Genomic DNA, 22,462 nt, shown 5'->3' with positions numbered 1-22,462 from the left:
ACATACACGCTGAAGAGGTTGCCATGATTTGCCACAGAAGCTATTCTTACACAGGGGGATTAGCTCAAATGGTAGAGCACTCGCTTTGCATGTGAGAGGTAGTGGGATCGATGCCCACATTCTCCACTATTGAACCATTAATTCCCCCTTGTGAGTGACATCCATTGTCTTCTACCCTAAGATGAAACTCATCGGCTGCAAACACGTGTGCACAGGCTTGCTGTGGTTTCTTGAAAACCTGTCACTTCTCTTTCCAGATCCTCTTTCAGTTTTAACTTATTAGTGGGAGGCTACAGGTATTTCCAATTTCTGGCCCTTTGCATATCTTGTAACATGTCTCTTAAGAGCAGGAAAAGTTTGAATTTTAGGAGATAAATTTACCTCTGAATAGGACAAGGTGGCCGAGTGGTCAAGGCGATGGACTGCTAATCCATTGTGCTCTGCACGCGTGGGTTAGAATCCCATCCTCGTCGCAGTGAAGTTATAAAGACACAAAGTTCTACTCTAATTGACTGAATCAGCTTACTCTGCTGCTTGAGATTATTATCTCAAATGCTGTATTCTCGTCACGTGTACTGACAAAAACGTTAACCAGGTTCTCTGAATCTCTCACCAACTTGAAATGACAGATTAGAAACATATGAGCATTTAGTTAGTGTCTAAATATGGTGATACGCCACCATGTGCTCTCAAGAAAAATGTCCTTCCTACTTGGCGGTGGCTCTATAACTCTCTGAACCATGCTTGAAGGATGGAACTGCATTTTTCTGTATAATATCAGTCCATGGCATAAAAACAAGGAAACCCATCTTGTTTTAGAAGGGGACTATATCAAACTGAATTACAGAACTTTCCCAACCAGACTAAAATGAAGATATTACAAATTTCCTGGAGAATGTGGGCATCGATCCCACTACTTCTCGCATGCTAAGCGAGCGCTCTACCATTTGAGCTTATTCCCCATCTGCAGAGCTCTCTGTAAATGACTTACTTGTCCAGTCTCCCCTGAGGGCCTGTGATGAGAGACTTCATTCATTTGTCTAGGCAATGTGATCCAGTCTAGGACAGAACAACATACACGCTGAAGAGATTGCCATGATTTTCCACAGAAGCTGATCTTACACAGGGGGATTAGCTCAAATGGTAGAGCGCTCGCTTTGCATGTGAGAAGTATTGGGATCGATGCCCACATTCTCCACTATTGAACCCTTTGTGAGTGACATCCATTGTCTTCTACCCTAAGATGAAACTTATCGGCTGCCAACACGTCTGCATAGGCTTGCTGTGGTTTTTTTGAAAACCTGTCACTTCTCTTTCCAGATCCTCTTTCAGGTTTAACTTATTAGTGGGAGGCTACAGGTATTTCCACTCTCTGGCCCTTTGCATATCTTGTAACATGTCTCTTAAGAGCAGGAAAAGTTTGACTTTTAGGAGATAAATTTACCTCTGAATAGGACAAGGTGGCCGAGTGGTCAAGGCGATGGACTGCTAATCCATTGTGCTCTGCACGCGTGGGTTAGAATCCCATCCTCGTCGCAGTGAAGTTTACAAGACAAAAAGTTCTACTCTAATTGACTGAATCAGCTTACTCTGCTGCATGAGATTATTATCTCAAATGCTGTATTCTCGTCATGTGTACTGACAAAAACGTTAACCAGGTTCTCTGAATCTCTCACCAACTTGAAATGACAGATTAGAAACATATGAGCATTTAGTTAGTGTCTAAATATGGTGATACGCCACCATGTGCTCTCAAGAAAAATGTCCTTCCTACTTGGCGGTGGCTCTATAACTCTCTGAACCATGCTTGAAGGATGGAACTGCATTTTTCTGTATAATATCAGTCCATGGCATAAAAACAAGGAAACACATCTTGTTTTAGAAGGGGACTATATCAAACTGAATTACAGAACTTTCCCAACCAGACTAAAATGAAGATATTACAAATTTCCTGGAGAATGTGGGCATCGATCCCACTACTTCTCGCATGCTAAGCGAGCGCTCTACCATTTGAGCTTATTCCCCATCTGCAGAGCTCTCTGTAAATGACTTACTTGTCCAGTCTCCCCTGAGGGCCTGTGATGAGAGACTTCATTCATTTGTCTAGGCAATGTGATCCAGTCTAGGACAGAACAACATACACGCTGAAGAGATTGCCATGATTTTCCACAGAAGCTGATCTTACACAGGGGGATTAGCTCAAATGGTAGAGCGCTCCCTTTGCATGTGAGAAGTATTGGGATCGATGCCCACATTCTCCACTATTGAACCCTTTGTGAGTGACATCCATTGTCTTCTACCCTAAGATGAAACTTATCGGCTGCCAACACGTCTGCATAGGCTTGCTGTGGTTTTTTTGAAAACCTGTCACTTCTCTTTCCAGATCCTCTTTCAGGTTTAACTTATTAGTGGGAGGCTACAGGTATTTCCACTCTCTGGCCCTTTGCATATCTTGTAACATGTCTCTTAAGAGCAGGAAAAGTTTGACTTTTAGGAGATAAATTTACCTCTGAATAGGACAAGGTGGCCGAGTGGTCAAGGCGATGGACTGCTAATCCATTGTGCTCTGCACGCGTGGGTTAGAATCCCATCCTCGTCGCAGTGAAGTTTACAAGACAAAAAGTTCTACTCTAATTGACTGAATCAGCTTACTCTGCTGCATGAGATTATTATCTCAAATGCTGTATTCTCGTCATGTGTACTGACAAAAACGTTAACCAGGTTCTCTGAATCTCTCACCAACTTGAAATGACAGATTAGAAACATATGAGCATTTAGTTAGTGTCTAAATATGGTGATACGCCACCATGTGCTCTCAAGAAAAATGTCCTTCCTACTTGGCGGTGGCTCTATAACTCTCTGAACCATGCTTGAAGGATGGAACTGCATTTTTCTGTATAATATCAGTCCATGGCATAAAAACAACTTCTTGTTTTAGAAGGGGACTATATCAAACTGAATTACAGAACTTTCCCAACCAGACTAAAATGAAGATATTACAAATTTCCTGGAGAATGTGGGCATCGATCCCACTACTTCTCGCATGCTAAGCGACCGCTCTACCATTTGAGCCAGATCCTCTTTCAGTTTTAACTTATTAGTGGGAGGCTACTGGTATTTCCACTCTCTGGCCCTTTGCATATCTTGACATTGCGTGTAACCCTAATGACCCACACCATAGCGAAATGCTATACACACCTTTACCCAAGGAGCTCCACACAATACCATTTGGTGGGGGGTTAAACGACCTGCAAGTTTAAACACCAACTCTGAGTATAGGTGAAGATCCTAGAGAGATTTCATACCTGAAACCTCCCACAAGTCTTTTAGAACTAAAGAAGCCTCTTGGACGACCAGTGTAACATCTTCAAAAAAACACAAGCAAGGCCAGTTGCCTATGTACGCAGGTACAATACCAGAAAACATAAGTTAGAGTCCTGTAGTCCCCTAAATTGTTCTCCAGTAAAGAAATGATAACCAACTGTGGTCTGCACGCATTGGTTAAAATCCTGTTTTTTCAACAATAGTTTTCTTCTTCTTCTTCTTGGGTCCACAGCTACTTGTCACCATTGTAACATGTCTCTTAAGAGCATGAAAAGTTTGAATTTTAGGAGATAAATTTACCTCTGAATAGGACGAGGTGGTCGTGTGGTCAAGGCGATGGACTGCTAATCCATTGTGATCTGCACGCGTGGGTTAGAATCCCATCCTCGTCGCGGTGAAGTTTACAAGACAAAAATTTCTACTCTAAATGACTGAATAAGCTTACTCCGCTGCTTGAGATTATTATCTCAATTTCTGTATTCTCGTCACGTGTATTGACAAAAACGCTAACCAGGTGCTCTGAATCTCTCACCAACTTGAAATGACAGATTAGAAACATATGAGCATTTAGTTAGTGTCTAAATATGGTGATACGCCACCATGTGCTCTCAAGAAAAATGTCCTTCCTACTTGGCGGTGGCTCTATAACTCTCTGAACCATGCTGGAAGGATGGAACTGCATTTTTCTGTATAATATCAGTCCATGGCATAAAAACAAGGAAACCCATCTTGTTTTAGAAGGGGACTATATCAAACTGAATTACAGAACTTTCCCAACCAGACTAAAATGAAGATATTACAAATTTCCTGGAGAATGTGGGCATCGATCCCATTACTTCTCGCATGCTAAGCGAGCGCTCTACCATTTGAGCCAGATCCTCTTTCAGTTTTAACTTATTAGTGGGAGGCTACAGGTATTTCCACTCTCTGGCCCTTTGCATATCTTGACATTGCGTGTAACCCTAATGACCCACACCATAGCGAAATGCTATACACACCTTGACCCAAGGAGCTCCACACAATACCATTTGGTGGGGGGTTAAACGACCTGCAAGTTTAAACACCAACTCTGAGTATAGGTGAAGATCCTAGAGAGATTTCATACCTGAAACCTCCCACAAGTCTTTTAGAACTAAAGAAGCCTCTTGGACGACCAGTGTAACATCTTCAAAAAAACACAAGCAAGGCCAGTTGCCTATGTACGCAGGTACAATACCAGAAAACATAAGTTAGAGTCCTGTAGTCCCCTAAATTGTTCTCCAGTAAAGAAATGATAACCAACTGTGGTCTGCACGCATTGGTTAAAATCCTGTTTTTTCAGCAATAGTTTTCTTCTTCTTCTTGGGTCCACAGCTACTTGTCACCATTGTAACATGTCTCTTAAGAGCAGGAAAAGTTTGAATTTTAGGAGATAAATTTACCTCTGAATAGGACGAGGTGGTCGTGTGGTCAAGGTGATGGACTGCTAATCCATTGTGATCTGCACGCGTGGGTTAGAATCCCATCCTCGTCGCAGTGAAGTTTACAAGACATAAAGTTCTACTCTAATTGACTGAATCAGCTTACTCTGCTGCTTTAGATTATTATCTAAAATGCTGTATTCTCGTCACGTGTACTGACAAAAACGCTAACCAGGTGCTCTGAATCTCTCACCAACTTGAAATGACAGATTAGAAACATATGAGCATTTAGTTAGTGTCTAAATATGGTGATACGCCACCATGTGCTCTCAAGAAAAATGTCCTTCCTACTTGGCGGTGGCTTTATAACTCTCTGAACCATGCTGGAAGGATGGAACTGCATTTTTCTGTATAATATCAGTCCATGGCATAAAAACAAGGAAACCCATCTTGTTTTAGAAGGGGACTATATCAAACTGAGTTACAGAACTTTCCCAACCAGACTAAAATGAAGATATTACAAATTTCCTGGAGAATGTGGGCATCGATAACAACTACTTCTCGCATGCTAAGGGAGCGCTCTACCATTTGAGCTAATTCCCCATCTGCAGAGCTCTCTGTAAATGACTTACTTGTCCAGTCTCCCCTGAGGGCCTGTGATGAGAGACTTCATTCATTTGTCTAGGCGATGTCATCCAGTCTAGGACAGAACAACATACACGCTGAAGAGATTGCCATGATTTGCCACAGAAGCTGATCTTACACAGGGGGATTAGCTCAAATGGTAGAGTGCTCGCTTTGCATGTGAGAAGTATTGGGATCGATGCCCACATTCTCCACTATTGAACCCTTTGTGAGTGACATCCATTGTCTTCTACCCTAAGATGAAACTTATCGGCTGCCAACACGTCTGCATAGGCTTGCTGTGGTTTTTTTGAAAACCTGTCACTTCTCTTTCCAGATCCTCTTTCAGGTTTAACTTATTAGTGGGAGGCTACAGGTATTTCCACTCTCTGGCCCTTTGCATATCTTGTAACATGTCTCTTAAGAGCAGGAAAAGTTTGAATTTTAGGAGATAAATTTACCTTTGAATAGGACAAGGTGGCCGAGTGGTCAAGGCGATGGACTGCTAATCCATTGTGCTCTGCACGCGTGGGTTAGAATCCCATCCTCGTCGCAGTGAAGTTTACAAGACAAAAAGTTCTACTCTAATTGACTGAATCAGCTTACTCTGCTGCATGAGATTATTATCTCAAATGCTGTATTCTCGTCATGTGTACTGACAAAAACGTTAACCAGGTTCTCTGAATCTCTCACCAACTTGAAATGACAGATTAGAAACATATGAGCATTTAGTTAGTGTCTAAATATGGTGATACGCCACAATGTGCTCTCAAGAAAAATGTCCTTCCTACTTGGCGGTGGCTCTATAACTCTCTGAACCATGCTTGAAGGATGGAACTGCATTTTTCTGTATAATATCAGTCCATGGCATAAAAACAACTTCTTGTTTTAGAAGGGGACTATATCAAACTGAATTACAGAACTTTCCCAACCAGACTAAAATGAAGATATTACAAATTTCCTGGAGAATGTGGGCATCGATCCCACTACTTCTCGCATGCTAAGCGAGCGCTCTACCATTTGAGCCAGATCCTCTTTCAGTTTTAACTAATTAGTGGGAGGCTACTGGTATTTCCACTCTCTGGCCCTTTGCATATCTTGACATTGCGTGTAACCCTAATGACCCACACCATAGCGAAATGCTATACACACCTTTGCCCAAGGAGCTCCACACAATACCATTTGGTGGGGGGTTAAACGACCTGCAAGTTTAAACACCAACTCTGAGTATAGGTGAAGATCCTAGAGAGATTTCATACCTGAAACCTCCCACAAGTCTTTTAGAACTAAAGAAGCCTCTTGGACGACCAGTGTAACATCTTCAAAAAAACACAAGCAAGGCCAGTTGCCTATGTACGCAGGTACAATACCAGAAAACATAAGTTAGAGTCCTGTAGTCCCCTAAATTGTTCTCCAGTAAAGAAATGATAACCAACTGTGGTCTGCACGCATTGGTTAAAATCCTGTTTTTTCAGCAATAGTTTTCTTCTTCTTCTTCTTGGGTCCACAGCTACTTGTCACCATTGTAACATGTCTCTTAAGAGCATGAAAAGTTTGAATTTTAGGAGATAAATTTACCTCTGAATAGGACGAGGTGGTCGTGTGGTCAAGGCGATGGACTGCTAATCCATTGTGATCTGCACGCGTGGGTTAGAATCCCATCCTCGTCGCAGTGAAGTTTACAAGACAAAAATTTCTACTCTAAATGACTGAATAAGCTTACTCCGCTGCTTGAGATTATTATCTCAATTTCTGTATTCTCGTCACGTGTATTGACAAAAACGCTAACCAGGTGCTCTGAATCTCTCACCAACTTGAAATGACAGATTAGAAACATATGAGCATTTAGTTAGTGTCTAAATATGGTGATACGCCACCATGTGCTCTCAAGAAAAATGTCCTTCCTACTTGGCGGTGGCTCTATAACTCTCTGAACCATGCTGGAAGGATGGAACTGCATTTTTCTGTATAATATCAGTCCATGGCATAAAAACAAGGAAACCCATCTTGTTTTAGAAGGGGACTATATCAAACTGAATTACAGAACTTTCCCAACCAGACTAAAATGAAGATATTACAAATTTCCTGGAGAATGTGGGCATCGATCCCATTACTTCTCGCATGCTAAGCGAGCGCTCTACCATTTGAGCCAGATCCTCTTTCAGTTTTAACTTATTAGTGGGAGGCTACAGGTATTTCCACTCTCTGGCCCTTTGCATATCTTGACATTGCGTGTAACCCTAATGACCCACACCATAGCGAAATGCTATACACACCTTGACCCAAGGAGCTCCACACAATACCATTTGGTGGGGGGTTAAACGACCTGCAAGTTTAAACACCAACTCTGAGTATAGGTGAAGATCCTAGAGAGATTTCATACCTGAAACCTCCCACAAGTCTTTTAGAACTAAAGAAGCCTCTTGGAACGACCAGTGTAACATCTTCAAAAAAACACAAGCAAGGCCAGTTGCCTATGTACGCAGGTACAATACCAGAAAACATAAGTTAGAGTCCTGTAGTCCCCTAAATTGTTCTCCAGTAAAGAAATGATAACCAACTGTGGTCTGCACGCATTGGTTAAAATCCTGTTTTTTCAGCAATAGTTTTCTTCTTCTTCTTGGGTCCACAGCTACTTGTCACCATTGTAACATGTCTCTTAAGAGCAGGAAAAGTTTGAATTTTAGGAGATAAATTTACCTCTGAATAGGACGAGGTGGTCGTGTGGTCAAGGCGATGGACTGCTAATCCATTGTGATCTGCACGCGTGGGTTAGAATCCCATCCTCGTCGCAGTGAATTTTACAAGACATAAAGTTCTACTCTAATTGACTGAATCAGCTTACTCTGCTGCTTTAGATTATTATCTAAAATGCTGTATTCTCGTCACGTGTACTGACAAAAACGCTAACCAGGTGCTCTGAATCTCTCACCAACTTGAAATGACAGATTAGAAACATATGAGCATTTAGTTAGTGTCTAAATATGGTGATACGCCACCATGTGCTCTCAAGAAAAATGTCCTTCCTACTTGGCGGTGGCTTTATAACTCTCTGAACCATGCTGGAAGGATGGAACTGCATTTTTCTGTATAATATCAGTCCATGGCATAAAAACAAGGAAACCCATCTTGTTTTAGAAGGGGACTATATCAAACTGAGTTACAGAACTTTCCCAACCAGACTAAAATGAAGATATTACAAATTTCCTGGAGAATGTGGGCATCGATAACAACTACTTCTCGCATGCTAAGGGAGCGCTCTACCATTTGAGCTAATTCCCCATCTGCAGAGCTCTCTGTAAATGACTTACTTGTCCAGTCTCCCCTGAGGGCCTGTGATGAGAGACTTCATTCATTTGTCTAGGCGATGTCATCCAGTGTAGGACAGAACAACATACACGCTGAAGAGATTGCCATGATTTGCCACAGAAGCTGATCTTACACAGGGGGATTAGCTCAAATGGTAGAGTGCTCGCTTTGCATGTGAGAAGTATTGGGATCGATGCCCACATTCTCCACTATTGAACCCTTTGTGAGTGACATCCATTGTCTTCTACCCTAAGATGAAACTTATCGGCTGCCAACACGTCTGCATAGGCTTGCTGTGGTTTTTTTGAAAACCTGTCACTTCTCTTTCCAGATCCTCTTTCAGTTTTAACTTATTAGTGGGAGGCTACAGGTATTTCCACTCTCTGGCCCTTTGCATATCTTGACATTGCGTGTAACCCTAATGACCCACACCATAGCGAAATGCTATACACACCTTGACCCAAAGAGCTCCACACAATACCATTTGGTGGGGGGTTAAACGACCTGCAAGTTTAAACACCAACTCTGAGTATAGGTGAAGATCCTAGAGAGATTTCATACCTGAAACCTCCCACAAGTCTTTTAGAACTAAAGAAGTCTCTTGGACGACCGGTGTAAGATCTTCAAAAAAACACAAGCAAGGCCAGTTGCCTATGTACGCAGGTACAATACCAGAAAACATAAGTTAGAGTCCTGTAGTCCCCTAAATTGTTCTCCAGTAAAGAAATGATAAGAAGAAATGGGGAGAGCGTGGCCTAGGGGATAGAGCGGGTGCTCAGCAACAATAAGGTTGCCGGTTCGAATCCCACTCTATCCCATCTGCATGCCTAAGTGTCCTTGGCAAGATACTGAACCCCTAGATGGCCCCTCATAAAATGATGAGTGTTCTAAAAAATGTAAGTCGCTTTGGATAAAAGCGTCAGCTAAATGACATGTAATGTAATGTAATGTAATAACCAACTGTGGTCTGCACGCATGGGTTAAAATCCTGTTTTTGCAGCAATAGTTTTCTTCTTCTTCTTGTGTCCACAGCCACTTGTCAAATTGTAACATGTCTCTTAAGAGCAGGAAAAGTTTGAATTGTCGTGTATACATTGGAGTAAAACATGTTGATATATGCTTAAAAACACAAAGACAGGTTTATATTTATGAGGCTTGCCCTCTGGACACTCAGACATTCTCAGAGAGTCCACTAGATGTTTGTCTTATTTACTTTACCTATTTGGGGACGACCTTTGACCTAGGGAACCGTCTCTGACCAGTTAACAGATGGGCTCAGAAGGAATATTCTTGACCAGTGTGTCTTCATGTTCGGACACAAAGATGTGCCCTTATTTAGTCAGAAATCCCATGTGGGATGCGTTATACCTGAAGTTATGGGTGGAACTAAACTCCCTATATATGTGTCCTTTTATCCCCTGCAAGTCAGATTTTCACCATTTGGCTGTGTGATGTCTCCGAGTCTCTAGAGCTCGTCCTGACCTGTGGTTTCTTGTAATAAACTTTGTTACATTGAAATTACTCGGTCCTCGGCGTCCTTCCTTCATCATCAACAAACTTCAACAACACTCGGCTGATTGTGTTTACTACAAACTTGGCGTCACGAACAGGATGCCCTTTTGGCATTTGAAACGACTAAAAAGAAGTTGCAAGAGGCTCCGGCGTTAGCGCTTCCAGACTATTCTAAGAACTTCTTATTATATGTATTTACTTCCACTGGGGGTAAATATGCAGGTGCAGTTCTTTGTCAACCAACAGGTACGGGGACAAGTCCTCAACCTATTTCCTACTATTCCACTGCTTATTCAGAAGTAGAGTTAGGGCTACCACTGTGCTACAGAGCAATGGTGGGAGTTTCCCTAATGTACAATAAAGCATCATCTGTCACAATGGGTTATCCAGTGACAATTCTTACACATCATAGTCTCAGAAATCTTTTGAACTATGGTAAATACACATTGACTATGTCTAGGCTCAGAGACTATCATAGGCTTTTAGAGCAGGAAGATGTGACTTTAGCAAGGTGTGCTACGGTAAATCCAGCAGAGAATTTACCAACTCCAGAAGATGGTGAGCCACACAATTGTGTACAAGAGGCTGAGAAATACTCTAGGCTTAGATCAGATTTACAAGCCCTCCCCTTGCATGAGGCGGACCTGGAGTATTGGACTGATGGGTCTTGTTATTGTGTGGGTGATAAGTTGAGTGCTGGCTATGCAGTAGTGAAAGCTCAGGGAACCGGATTTGTTGTTGAGAAGGCTGCAGTGATTCCACAGCCTGCGTCTGCACAGCTTGCTGAGCTTGTGGGGCTAACTGAAGCATGTTTGTTGGCAGAAGGTAAGCGAGTGACAATATATACCGATTCTGCATATGCACATAATGTGTGCCACTTGTTTGGATCGGTGTGGAAAAACCGAGGGTTTAAGAAAACAGATGGCTCTCCAATACAACATCACGCTCAGATCATGAAATTGTTACATGCTATGATGAAGCCTAAAGAGATAGCAATAGCTAAATGCGCGGCACACAAGATGGATGCATCAAAGGTTTCACAAGGGAATAGAGCGGCTGATGAAGCTGCAAAAGCCGTTACAGGAGCAGATAAATTGGGAAAAGTTTTTCTGGTCACTCATGAAGTGAACCTGGAAGACAAAGTTACACTTAAGGATGTGATTTTGATGCAAGAAGCTGCTCCTGAAATGGATAAACAGTTGTGGTTAGATCGAGGTGCCACCCGAGACTCTACTGAACTTTGGAGAAATCATGAGGGACTGATAATAGCACCTCCAGACCTGTTGGGTCTAATGATTCAGGAGGCACATGGCTTAGCTCACGTTGCAAGGGGGGAAGTTAGAAGAAAAATAACAAAGGAGTATGGATTTTGGGCACCATGTTTGCTTGAACAGATTGATTATGTCATAGGCAGGTGCACAATCTGTCTGAAAAACAATGTTCGGAGGGGAGTGACGGTTCCTCCTGGTTACATTCCAACTCCGAGGGGTCCTATGCGTGAACTAGTTGTGGACTATGTTGACATGATAAAACCGATTGAAGGTAAGAGATATATGCTAGTCGTTGTGGACAGATTTTCACGATGGCCTGAGGCTTGTCCAACCAAGCGAAAGGATGCTCAGTCAGTTGCCAAGTTTTTATGCAAAGAGGTCATAAGCAGGTGGGGACTTCCAGATCGAATATCCTCAGACAATGGGAAAGAGTTTGTGGATAAGACAGTTAAATTAATTCTGCAAAAACTAGGAATAAAGCAGCGTCTTGGAGCAGTCTATCATCCGCAAAGTCAAGGGATGTGCGAAAGAATGAATGGTGTTTTGAAAAATCGTATTGTTAAAATATGTCAGCACACAGGTTTGAACTGGATAGCAGCGCTTCCACTGGCGCTAATGGTATGTCGCTCTAGTGAGCTACGTGATCTGCATATGACACCTCATGAGTTGATTACAGGAAGACTGATGCCAACGCCATGTTTACGTACAAGTGGAAAGGGTCCAAGCCTGGCCCTTTTGGAAGATGAAATGCGGGCGTATGTCACATATATGGTTAATCTGCATAAAAGAATATCCACATATGTTTCTGACAGGCAAAGAAAAGAGGAGGTGCAGGAGAAGCTCGATGAGCAAAAAAGGATCACAGTGCAACCTGGAGACAAGGTATTCGTGAAGGTGTTTAGAAGGAAGTGGTATAACGAACGCCGTGAAGGACCGTTTGAAGTGGTGCGTAGTACTGGAACTGCGGTCCAAGTTAAAGGATCTCCAACGTGGTATCATTTATCACATTGTGTTAAAGCACCAAGTGAAGAGACATTACACTTACAGAACCAAGATGTTGAAGGTTCAAGAGAGCCAAGAGACAATGTTGAAGAACCTACATCAGATAGGGAGATGCATGAAAATCCCCAGAGTCAGAACTCAGAAGGAGAGATTGTCCAAGCTGTGGACAATGTTGATGATTCTGTGCACATTTCTGATAATGCCAGGAATGACTCTGCAGTTAATGGACAGGAAGGAAGATTTAGTGACATTGTTTTTCAACATGTCCCAGAAACCGCAGAACCTATTTCAGTTGCCTACAAAGCACCAGAGACATCAAAGGGCTGTGACCCCAATGCAGAACAACTCAGGAATCCAGTTAGACAAAGGAGCCCAAGACCAGTTAGGAAAAGAGTTAAACCAGACTATTACTAGATCAAGGGTTGAAGTAACCGTAGGAAGGTCAGTACGACTTCCATGTCAGTGTACAAGAGAAAATAGTGGTGAAGGGAAACTCAGAGTTGAGTGGAAAGATAACCATGATAAGGTTCTATCTCTGTCAGGGACATTACCAATAAGGAAGCATACGTTAATTAATGACAGAAGGATAGCGAAGGTTGAGGGAGATTGTAGTCTTCATATATATAGGCCTCAACAGGAAGATCAAGGTGATTATAGGTGCTCTTTTTATAGTCAACTTTTTGGGAGTGAGCGGTCTGAATTGGGATTTAGAGTTCATATAGTGACACTCATGGTAAAAGATTTGCGTCCTGTTGGTGTTGCAGACTCATCTGTGACAGCTCAGAAGACTATTTTTTATGTTTATGTCGTGTATACATTGGAGTAAAACATGTTGATATATGCTTAAAAACACAAAGACAGGTTTATATTTATGAGGCTTGCCCTCTGGACACTCAGACATTCTCAGAGAGTCCACTAGATGTTTGTCTTATTTACTTTACCTATTTGGGGACGACCTTTGACCTAGGGAACCGTCTCTGACCAGTTAACAGATGGGCTCAGAAGGAATATTCTTGACCAGTGTGTCTTCATGTTCGGACACAAAGATGTGCCCTTATTTAGTCAGAAATCCCATGTGGGATGCGTTATACCTGAAGTTATGGGTGGAACTAAACTCCCTATATATGTGTCCTTTTATCCCCTGCAAGTCAGATTTTCACCATTTGGCTGTGTGATGTCTCCGAGTCTCTAGAGCTCGTCCTGACCTGTGGTTTCTTGTAATAAACTTTGTTACATTGAAATTACTCGGTCCTCGGCGTCCTTCCTTCATCATCAACAAACTTCAACAACACTCGGCTGATTGTGTTTACTACAGAATTTTAGGAGATAAATTTACCTCTGAATAGGACGAGGTGGTCGTGTGGTCAAGGCGATGGACTGCTAATCCATTGTGCTCTGCACGCGTGGGTTAGAATCCCATCCTCGTCGCAGTGAAGTTTACAAGACACAAAGTTCTACTCTAATTGACTGAATCAGCTTACTCTGCTGCTTTAGATTATTATCTAAAATGCTGTATTCTCGTCACGTGTACTGATAGAAACGCTAACCAGGTGCTCTGAATCTCTCACCAACTTGAAATGACAGATTAGGTAGTGGGATCGATGCCCACATTCTCCACTATTGAACCCTTTGTGAGTGACATCCATTGTCTTCTACCCTAAGATGAAACTTATCGGCTGCAAACACGTGTGCATAGGCTTGCTGTGGTTTCTTGAAAACCTGTCACTTCTCTTTCCAGATCCTCTTTCAGTTTTAACTTATTAGTGGGAGGCTACAGGTATTTCCACTCCATGGCCCTTTGCATATCTTGACATTGCGTGTAACCCTAATGACCCACACCATAGCGAAATGCTATACACACCTTGACCCAAGGAGCTCCACACAATGCCATTAGGTGGGGGGTTAAACGACCTGCAATTTAAACACCAACTCTGAGTATAGGTGAAGATCCTAGAGAGATTTCATACCTGAAACCTCCCACAAGTCTTTTAGAACTAAAGAAGTCTCTTGGACGACCAGTGTAAGATCTTCAAAAAAACACAAGCAAGGCCAGTTGCCTATGTACGCAGGTACAATACCAGAAAACATAAGTTAGAGTCCTGTAGTCCCCTAAATTGTTCTCCAGTAAAGAAATGATAACCAACTGTGGTCTGCACGCATGGGTTAAAATCCTGTTTTTGCAGCAATAGTTTTCTTCTTCTTCTTGTGTCCACAGCCACTTGTCAAATTGTAACATGTCTTTTAAGAGCAGGAAAAGTTTGAATTTTAGGAGATAAATTTACCTCTGAATAGGACAAGGTGGCCGAGTGGTCAAGGCGATGGACTGCTAATCCATTGTGCTCTGCACGCGTGGGTTAGAATCCCATCCTCGTCGCAGTGAAGTTTACAAGACACAAAGTTCTACTCTAATTGACTGAATCAGCTTACTCTGCTGCATGAGATTATTATCTCAAATGCTGTATTCTCGTCACGTGTACTGACAAAAACGTTAACCAGGTTCTCTGAATCTCTCACCAACTTGAAATGACAGATTAGAAACATATGAGCATTTAGTTAGTGTCTAAATATGGTGATACGCCACCATGTGCTCTCAAGAAAAATGTCCTTCCTACTTGGCGGTGGCTCTATAACTCTCTGAACCATGCTGGAAGGATGGAACTGCATTTTTCTGTATAATACCAGTCCATGGCATAAAAACAAGGAAACCCATCTTGTTTTAGAAGGGGACTATATCAAACTGAATTACAGAACTTTCCCAACCAGACTAAAATGATGATATTACAAATTTCCTGGAGAATGTGGGCATCAACCCCACTACTTCTCGCATGCTAAGCGAGCGCTCTACCATTTGAGCTAATTCCCCATCTGCAGAGCGCTCTGTAAATGACTTACTTGTCCAGTCTCCCCTGAGGGCCTGTGATGAGAGACTTCATTCATTTGTCTAGGCAATGTGATCCAGTCTAGGACAGAACAACATACACGCTGAAGAGATTGCCATGATTTGCCACAGAAGCTGATCTTACACAGGGGGATTAGCTCAAATGGTAGAGCGATCGCTTTGCATGTGAGAAGTAGTGGGATCGATGCCCACATTCTCCACTATTGAACCCTTTGTGAGTGACATCCATTGTCTTCTACCCTAAGATGAAACTTATCGGTTGCCAACACGTCTGCATAGGCTTGCTGTGGTTTTTTTGAAAACCTGTCACTTCTCTTTCCAGATCCTCTTTCAGTTTTAACTTATTAGTGGGAGGCTACAGGTATTTCCACTCTCTGGCCCTTTGCATATCTTGACATTGCGTGTAACCCTAATGACCCACACCATAGCGAAATGCTATACACACCTTGACCCAAGGAGCTCCACACAATACCATTTGGTGGGGGGTTAAACGACCTGCAAGTTTAAACACCAACTCTGAGTATAGGTGAAGATCCTAGAGAGATTTCATACCTGAAACCTCCCACAAGTCTTTTAGAACTAAAGAAGTCTCTTGGACGACCAGTGTAAGATCTTCAAAAAAACACAAGCAAGGCCAGTTGCCTATGTACGCAGGTACAATACCAGAAAACATAAGTTAGAGTCCTGTAGTCCCCTAAATTGTTCTCCAGTAAAGAAATGATAACCAACTGTGGTCTGCACGCATGGGTTAAAATCCTGTTTTTGCAGCAATAGTTTTCTTCTTCTTCTTGTGTCCACAGCCACTTGTCAAATTGTAACATGTCTCTTAAGAGCAGGAAAAGTTTGAATTTTAGGTGATAAATTTACCTCTGAATAGGACGAGGTGGCCGAGTGGTCAAGGCGATGGACTGCTAATCCATTGTGTTCTGCACGCGTTGGTTAGAATCCCATCCTCGTCGCAGTGAAGTTTACAAGACACAAAGTTCTACTCTAATTGACTGAATCAGCTTACTCTGCTGCTTGAGATTATTATCTCAAATGCTGTATTCTCGTCACGTGTACTGACAAAAACGCTAACCAGGTGCTCTGAATCTCTCACCAACTTGAAATGACAGATTAGAAACATATTATTGGGGAAAATATGAGCATTTAGTTAGTGTCTAAGTATGGTGATACGCCACCATGTGCTCTCAAGAAAAATGTCCTTCCTACTTGGCGGTGGCTCTATAACTCTCTGAACCATGCTGGAAGGATGGAACTGCATTTTTCTGTATAATATCAGTCCATGACATAAAAACAACTTCTTGTTTTAGAAGGGGACTATATCAAACTGAATTACAGAACTTTCCCAACCAGACTAAAATGAAGATATTACAAATTTCCTGGAGAATGTGGGCATCGATCCCACTACTTCGCGCATGCTAAGCAAGCGCTCTACCATTTGAGCCAGATCCTCTTACAGTTTTAACTTATTAGTGGGAGGCTACAGGTATTTCCACTCTCTGGCCCTTTGCATATCTTGACATTGCGTGTAACCCTAATGACCCACACCATAGCGAAATGATATACACACCTTGACCCCAGGAGCTCCACACAATACCATTTGGTGGGGGGTTAAACGACCTGCAAGTTTAAACACCAACTCTGAGTATAGGTGAAGATCCTAGAGAGATTTCATACCTGAAACCTCCCACAAGTCTTTTAGAACTAAAGAAGTCTCTTGGACGACCAGTGTAAGATCTTCAAAAAAACACAAGCAAGGCCAGTTGCCTATGTACGCAGGTACAATACCAGAAAACATAAGTTAGAGTCCTGTAGTCCCCTAAATTGTTCTCCAGTAAAGAAATGATAACCAACTGTGGTCTGCACGCATTGGTTAAAATCCTGTTTTTTCAGCAATAGTTTTCTTCTTCTTCTTGGGTCCACAGCTACTTGTCACCATTGTAACATGTCTCTTAAGAGCAGGAAAAGTTTGAATTTTAGGAGATAAACTTACCTCTGAATAGGACGAGGTGGCCGAGTGGTCAAGGCGATGGACTGCTAATCCATTGTGCTCTGCACGCGTGGGTTAGAATCCCATCCTCGTCGCAGTGAAGTTAAAAAGACACAAAGTTCTACTCTAACTGACTGAATCAGCTTACTCTGCTGCTTGAGATTATTATCTCAAACGCTGTATTCTCGTCACGTGTACTGACAAAAACGTTAACCAGGTTCTCTGAATCTCTCACCAACTTGAAATGACAGATTAGAAACATATGAGCATTTAGTTAGTGTCTAAATATGGTGATACGCCACCATGTGCTCTCAAGAAAAATGTCCTTCCTACTTGGCGGTGGCTCTATAACTCTCTGAACCATGCTGGAAGGATGGAACTGCATTTTTCTGTATAATATCAGTCTATGGCATAAAAACAAGGAAACCCATCTTGTTTTAGAAGGGGACTATATCAAACTGAATTACAGAACTTTCCCAACCAGACTAAAATCAAGATATTACAAATTTCCTGGAGAATGTGGGCATCGATCCCACTACTTCTCGCATGATAAGCGAGCGCTCTAGCATTTGAGCTAATTCCCCATCTGCAAAGCTCTCTATAAATGACTTACTTGTCCAGTCTCCCCTGAGGGCCTGTGATGAGAGACTTCATTCATTTGCCTAGGCAATGTGATCCAGTCCAGGACAGAACAACATACACGCTGAAGAGGTTGCCATGATTTGCCAGAGAAGCTATTCTTACACAGGGGGATTAGCTCAAATGGTAGAGCACTCGCTTTGCATGTGAGAGGTAGTGGGATCGATGCCCACATTCTCCACTATTGAACCCTTAATTCCCCTTTGTGAGTGACATCCATTGTCTTCTACCCTAAGATGAAACTTATCGGCTGCAAACACGTGTGCACAGGCTTGCTGTGGTTTCTTGAAAACCTGTCACTTCTCTTTCCAGATCCTCTTTCAGTTTTAACTAATTAGTGGGAGGCTACAGGTATTTCCACTCTCTGGCCCTTTGCATATCTTGTAACTTGTCTCTTAAGAGCAGGAAAAGTTTGAATTTTAGGAGATAAATTTACCTCTGAATAGGACAAGGTGGCCGAGTGGTCAAGGCGATGGACTGCTAATCCATTGTGCTCTGCACGTGTGGGTTCGAATCCCATCCTTGTCGCAGTGAAGTTTACAAGACACAAAGTTCTACTCTAAATGACTGAATCAGCTTACTCCGCTGCTTGAGATTATTATCTCAAATGCTGTATTCTCATCACGTGTATTGACAAAAACGCTAACCAGGTGCTCTGAATCTCTCACCAACTTGAAATGACAGATTAGAAACGTATGAGCATTTAGTTAGTGTCTATGGTGATACGCCACCATGTGCTCTCAAGAAAAATGTCCTTCCTACTTGGCGGTGGCTCTATAACTCTCTGAACCATGCTGGAAGGATGGAACTGCATTTTTCTGTATAATATCAGTCCATGGCATAAAAACAACTTCTTGTTTTAGAAGGGGACTATATCAAACTGAATTACAGAACTTTCCCAACCAGACTTAAATGAAGATATTACAAATTTCCTGGAGAATGTGGGCATCGATCCCACTACTTCTCGCATGCTAAGCGAGCGGTCTACCATTTGAGCCAGATCCTCTTTCAGTTTTAACTTATTAGTGGGAGGCTACAGGTATTTCCACTCTCTGGCCCTTTGCATATCTTGACATTGCGTGTAACCCTAATGACCCACACCATAGCGAAATGCTATACACACCTTGACCCAAGGAGCTCCAAACAATACCATTTGGTGGGGGGTTAAACGACCTGCAAGTTTAAACACCAACTCTGAGTATAGGTGAAGATCCTAGAGAGATTTCATACCTGAAACCTCCCACAAGTCTTTTAGAACTAAATAAGCCTCTTGGACGAACAGTGTAACATCTTCAAAAAAACACAAGCAAGGCCAGTTGCCTATGTACGCAGGTACAATACCAGAAAACATAAGTTAGAGTCCTGTAGTCCCCTAAATTGTTCTCCAGTAAAGAAATGATAACCAACTGTGGTCTGCACGCATTGGTTAAAATCCTGTTTTTTCAGCAATAGTTTTCTTCTTCTTCTTGGGTCCACAGCTACTTGTCACCATTGTAACATGTCTCTTAAGAGCAGGAAAAGTTTGAATTTTAGGAGATAAACTTACCTCTGAATAGGACGAGGTGGCCGAGTGGTCAAGGCGATGGACTGCTAATCCATTGTGCTCTGCACGCGTGGGTTAGAATCCCATCCTCGTCGCAGTGAAGTTAAAAAGACACAAAGTTCTACTCTAATTGACTGAATCAGCTTACTCTGCTGCTTGAGATTATTATCTCAAACGCTGTATTCTCGTCACGTGTACTGACAAAAACGTTAACCAGGTTCTCTGAATCTCTCACCAACTTGAAATGACAGATAAGAAACATATGAGCATTTAGTTAGTGTCTAAATATGGTGATACGCCACCATGTGCTCTCAAGAAAAATGTCCTTCCTACTTGGCGGTGGCTCTATAACTCTCTGAACCATGCTGGAAGGATGGAACTGCATTTTTCTGTATAATATCAGTCCATGGCATAAAAACAAGGAAACCCATCTTGTTTTAGAAGGGGACTATATCAAACTGAATTAGAGAACTTTCCCAACCAGACTAAAATGAAGATATTACAAATTTCCTGGAGAATGTGGGCATCGATCTCACCACTTCTCGCATGCTAAGCGAGCGCTCTACCATTTGAGCTAATTCACCATCCGCAGAGCTCTCTGTAAATGACTTACTTGTCCAGTCTCCCCTGAGGGCCTGTGATGAGAGACTTCATTCATTTGCCTAGGCAATGTGATCCAGTGTAGGACAGAACAACATACACGCTGAAGAGGTTGCCATGATTTGCCACAGAAGCTATTCTTACACAGGGGGATTAGCTCAAATGGTAGAGCGCTCGCTTTGCATGTGAGAGGTAGTGGGATCGATGCCCACATTCTCCACTATTGAACCATTAATTCCCCTTTGTGAGTGACATCCATTGTCTTCGACCTTAAGATGAAACATATCGGCTGCAAACACGTGTGCATAGGCTTGCTGTGGTTTCTTGAAAACCTGTCACTTCTCTTTCCAGATCCTCTTTCAGTTTTAACTTATTAGTGGGAGGCTACAGGTATTTCCACTCTCTGGCCCTTTGCATATCTTGACATTGCGTGTAACCCTAATGACTCACACCATAGCAAAATGCTATACACACCTTGACCCAAGGAGCTCCACACAATACCATTTGGTGGGGGGTTAAACGACCTGCAAGTTTAAACACCAACTCTGAGTATAGGTGAAGATCCTAGAGAGATTTCATACCTGAAACCTCACACAAGTCTTTTAGAACTAAAGAAGCCTCTTGGACGACCAGTGTAACATCTTCAAAAAAACACAAGCAAGCCAGTTGCATATGTACGCAGGTACAATACCAGAAAACATAAGTTAGAGTCCTGTAGTCCCCTAAATTGTTCTCCAGTAAAGAAATGATAACCAACTGTGGTCTGCACGCATGGGTTAAAAATCCTGTTTTTTCAGCAATAGTTTTCTTCTTCTTCTTATGTCCACAGCCACTTGTCACCATTGTAACATGTCTCTTAAGAGCAGGAAAAGTTTGAATTTTAGGAGATAAATTTACCTCTGAATAGGACGAGGTGGCCGAGTGGTCAAGGCGATGGACTGCTAATCCATTGTGCTCTGCACGCGTGGGTTATAATCCCATCCTCGTCGCAGTGAAGTTTATGAGACACAAAGTTCTACTCTAATTGACTGAATCAGCTTACTCTGCTGCTTGAGATTATTATCTCAAATGCTGTATTCTCGTCACGTGTACTGACAAAAACGCTAACCAGGTGCTCTGAATCTCTCACCAACTTGAAATGACAGATTATAAACATATTATTGGGGAAAATAAGAGCATTTAGTTAGTGTCTAAGTATGGTGATATGCCACCATGTGCTCTCAAGAAAAATGTCCTTCCTATTTGGCGGTGGCTCTATAACTCTCTGAACCATGCTGGAAGGATGGAACTGCATTTTTCTGTATAATATCAGTCCATGGCATAAAAATAAGGAAACCCATCTTGTTTTAGAAGGGGACTATATCAAACTGAATTACAGAACTTTCCCAACCAGACTTAAATGAAGATATTACAAATTTCCTGGAGAATGTGGGCATCGATCCCACTACTTCTCGCATGCTAAGCGAGCGGTCTACCATTTGAGCCAGATCCTCTTTCAGTTTTAACTTATTAGTGGGAGGCTACAGGTATTTCCACTCTCTGGCCCTTTGCATATCTTGACATTGCGTGTAACCCTAATGACCCACACCATAGCGAAATGCTATACACACCTTGACCCAAGGAGCTCCAAACAATACCATTTGGTGGGGGGTTAAACGACCTGCAAGTTTAAACACCAACTCTGAGTATAGGTGAAGATCCTAGAGAGATTTCATACCTGAAACCTCCCACAAGTCTTTTAGAACTAAATAAGCCTCTTGGACGAACAGTGTAACATCTTCAAAAAAACACAAGCAAGGCCAGTTGCCTATGTACGCAGGTACAATACCAGAAAACATAAGTTAGAGTCCTGTAGTCCCCTAAATTGTTCTCCAGTAAAGAAATGATAACCAACTGTGGTCTGCACGCATTGGTTAAAATCCTGTTTTTTCAGCAATAGTTTTCTTCTTCTTCTTGGGTCCACAGCTACTTGTCACCATTGTAACATGTCTCTTAAGAGCAGGAAAAGTTTGAATTTTAGGAGATAAACTTACCTCTGAATAGGACGAGGTGGCCGAGTGGTCAAGGCGATGGACTGCTAATCCATTGTGCTCTGCACGCGTGGGTTAGAATCCCATCCTCGTCGCAGTGAAGTTAAAAAGACACAAAGTTCTACTCTAATTGACTGAATCAGCTTACTCTGCTGCTTGAGATTATTATCTCAAACGCTGTATTCTCGTCACGTGTACTGACAAAAACGTTAACCAGGTTCTCTGAATCTCTCACCAACTTGAAATGACAGATAAGAAACATATGAGCATTTAGTTAGTGTCTAAATATGGTGATACGCCACCATGTGCTCTCAAG

General features: G+C 42.2%; 4 non-coding genes across 4 annotated transcripts; all 4 read left to right on the top strand.

Annotated features, from left to right (window-relative positions):
- Window positions 1-17,347: 17,347 nt before the first annotated feature.
- On the top strand, window positions 17,348-17,429 carry trnas-gcu (transfer RNA serine (anticodon GCU)). Its single transcript has one exon. It is a non-coding gene; the product is annotated as a tRNA-Ser (tRNA).
- A 990-nt stretch (window positions 17,430-18,419) lies between these two features.
- trnas-gcu (transfer RNA serine (anticodon GCU)) lies at window positions 18,420-18,501 on the top strand. Its single transcript has one exon. It is a non-coding gene; the product is annotated as a tRNA-Ser (tRNA).
- A 1,028-nt stretch (window positions 18,502-19,529) lies between these two features.
- trnas-gcu (transfer RNA serine (anticodon GCU)) lies at window positions 19,530-19,611 on the top strand. The gene has a single exon. It is a non-coding gene; the product is annotated as a tRNA-Ser (tRNA).
- A 2,548-nt stretch (window positions 19,612-22,159) lies between these two features.
- On the top strand, window positions 22,160-22,241 carry trnas-gcu (transfer RNA serine (anticodon GCU)). The gene has a single exon. It is a non-coding gene; the product is annotated as a tRNA-Ser (tRNA).
- The last annotated feature ends 221 nt before the right edge of the window (window positions 22,242-22,462 follow it).

The sequence above is a fragment of the Platichthys flesus genome, chromosome 16, assembly GCF_949316205.1.
Source record: "Platichthys flesus chromosome 16, fPlaFle2.1, whole genome shotgun sequence".
NCBI classification, from domain to species: Eukaryota; Metazoa; Chordata; class Actinopteri; order Pleuronectiformes; family Pleuronectidae; genus Platichthys; species Platichthys flesus.
This window is presented reverse-complemented; position numbering and strand designations above follow the sequence as displayed.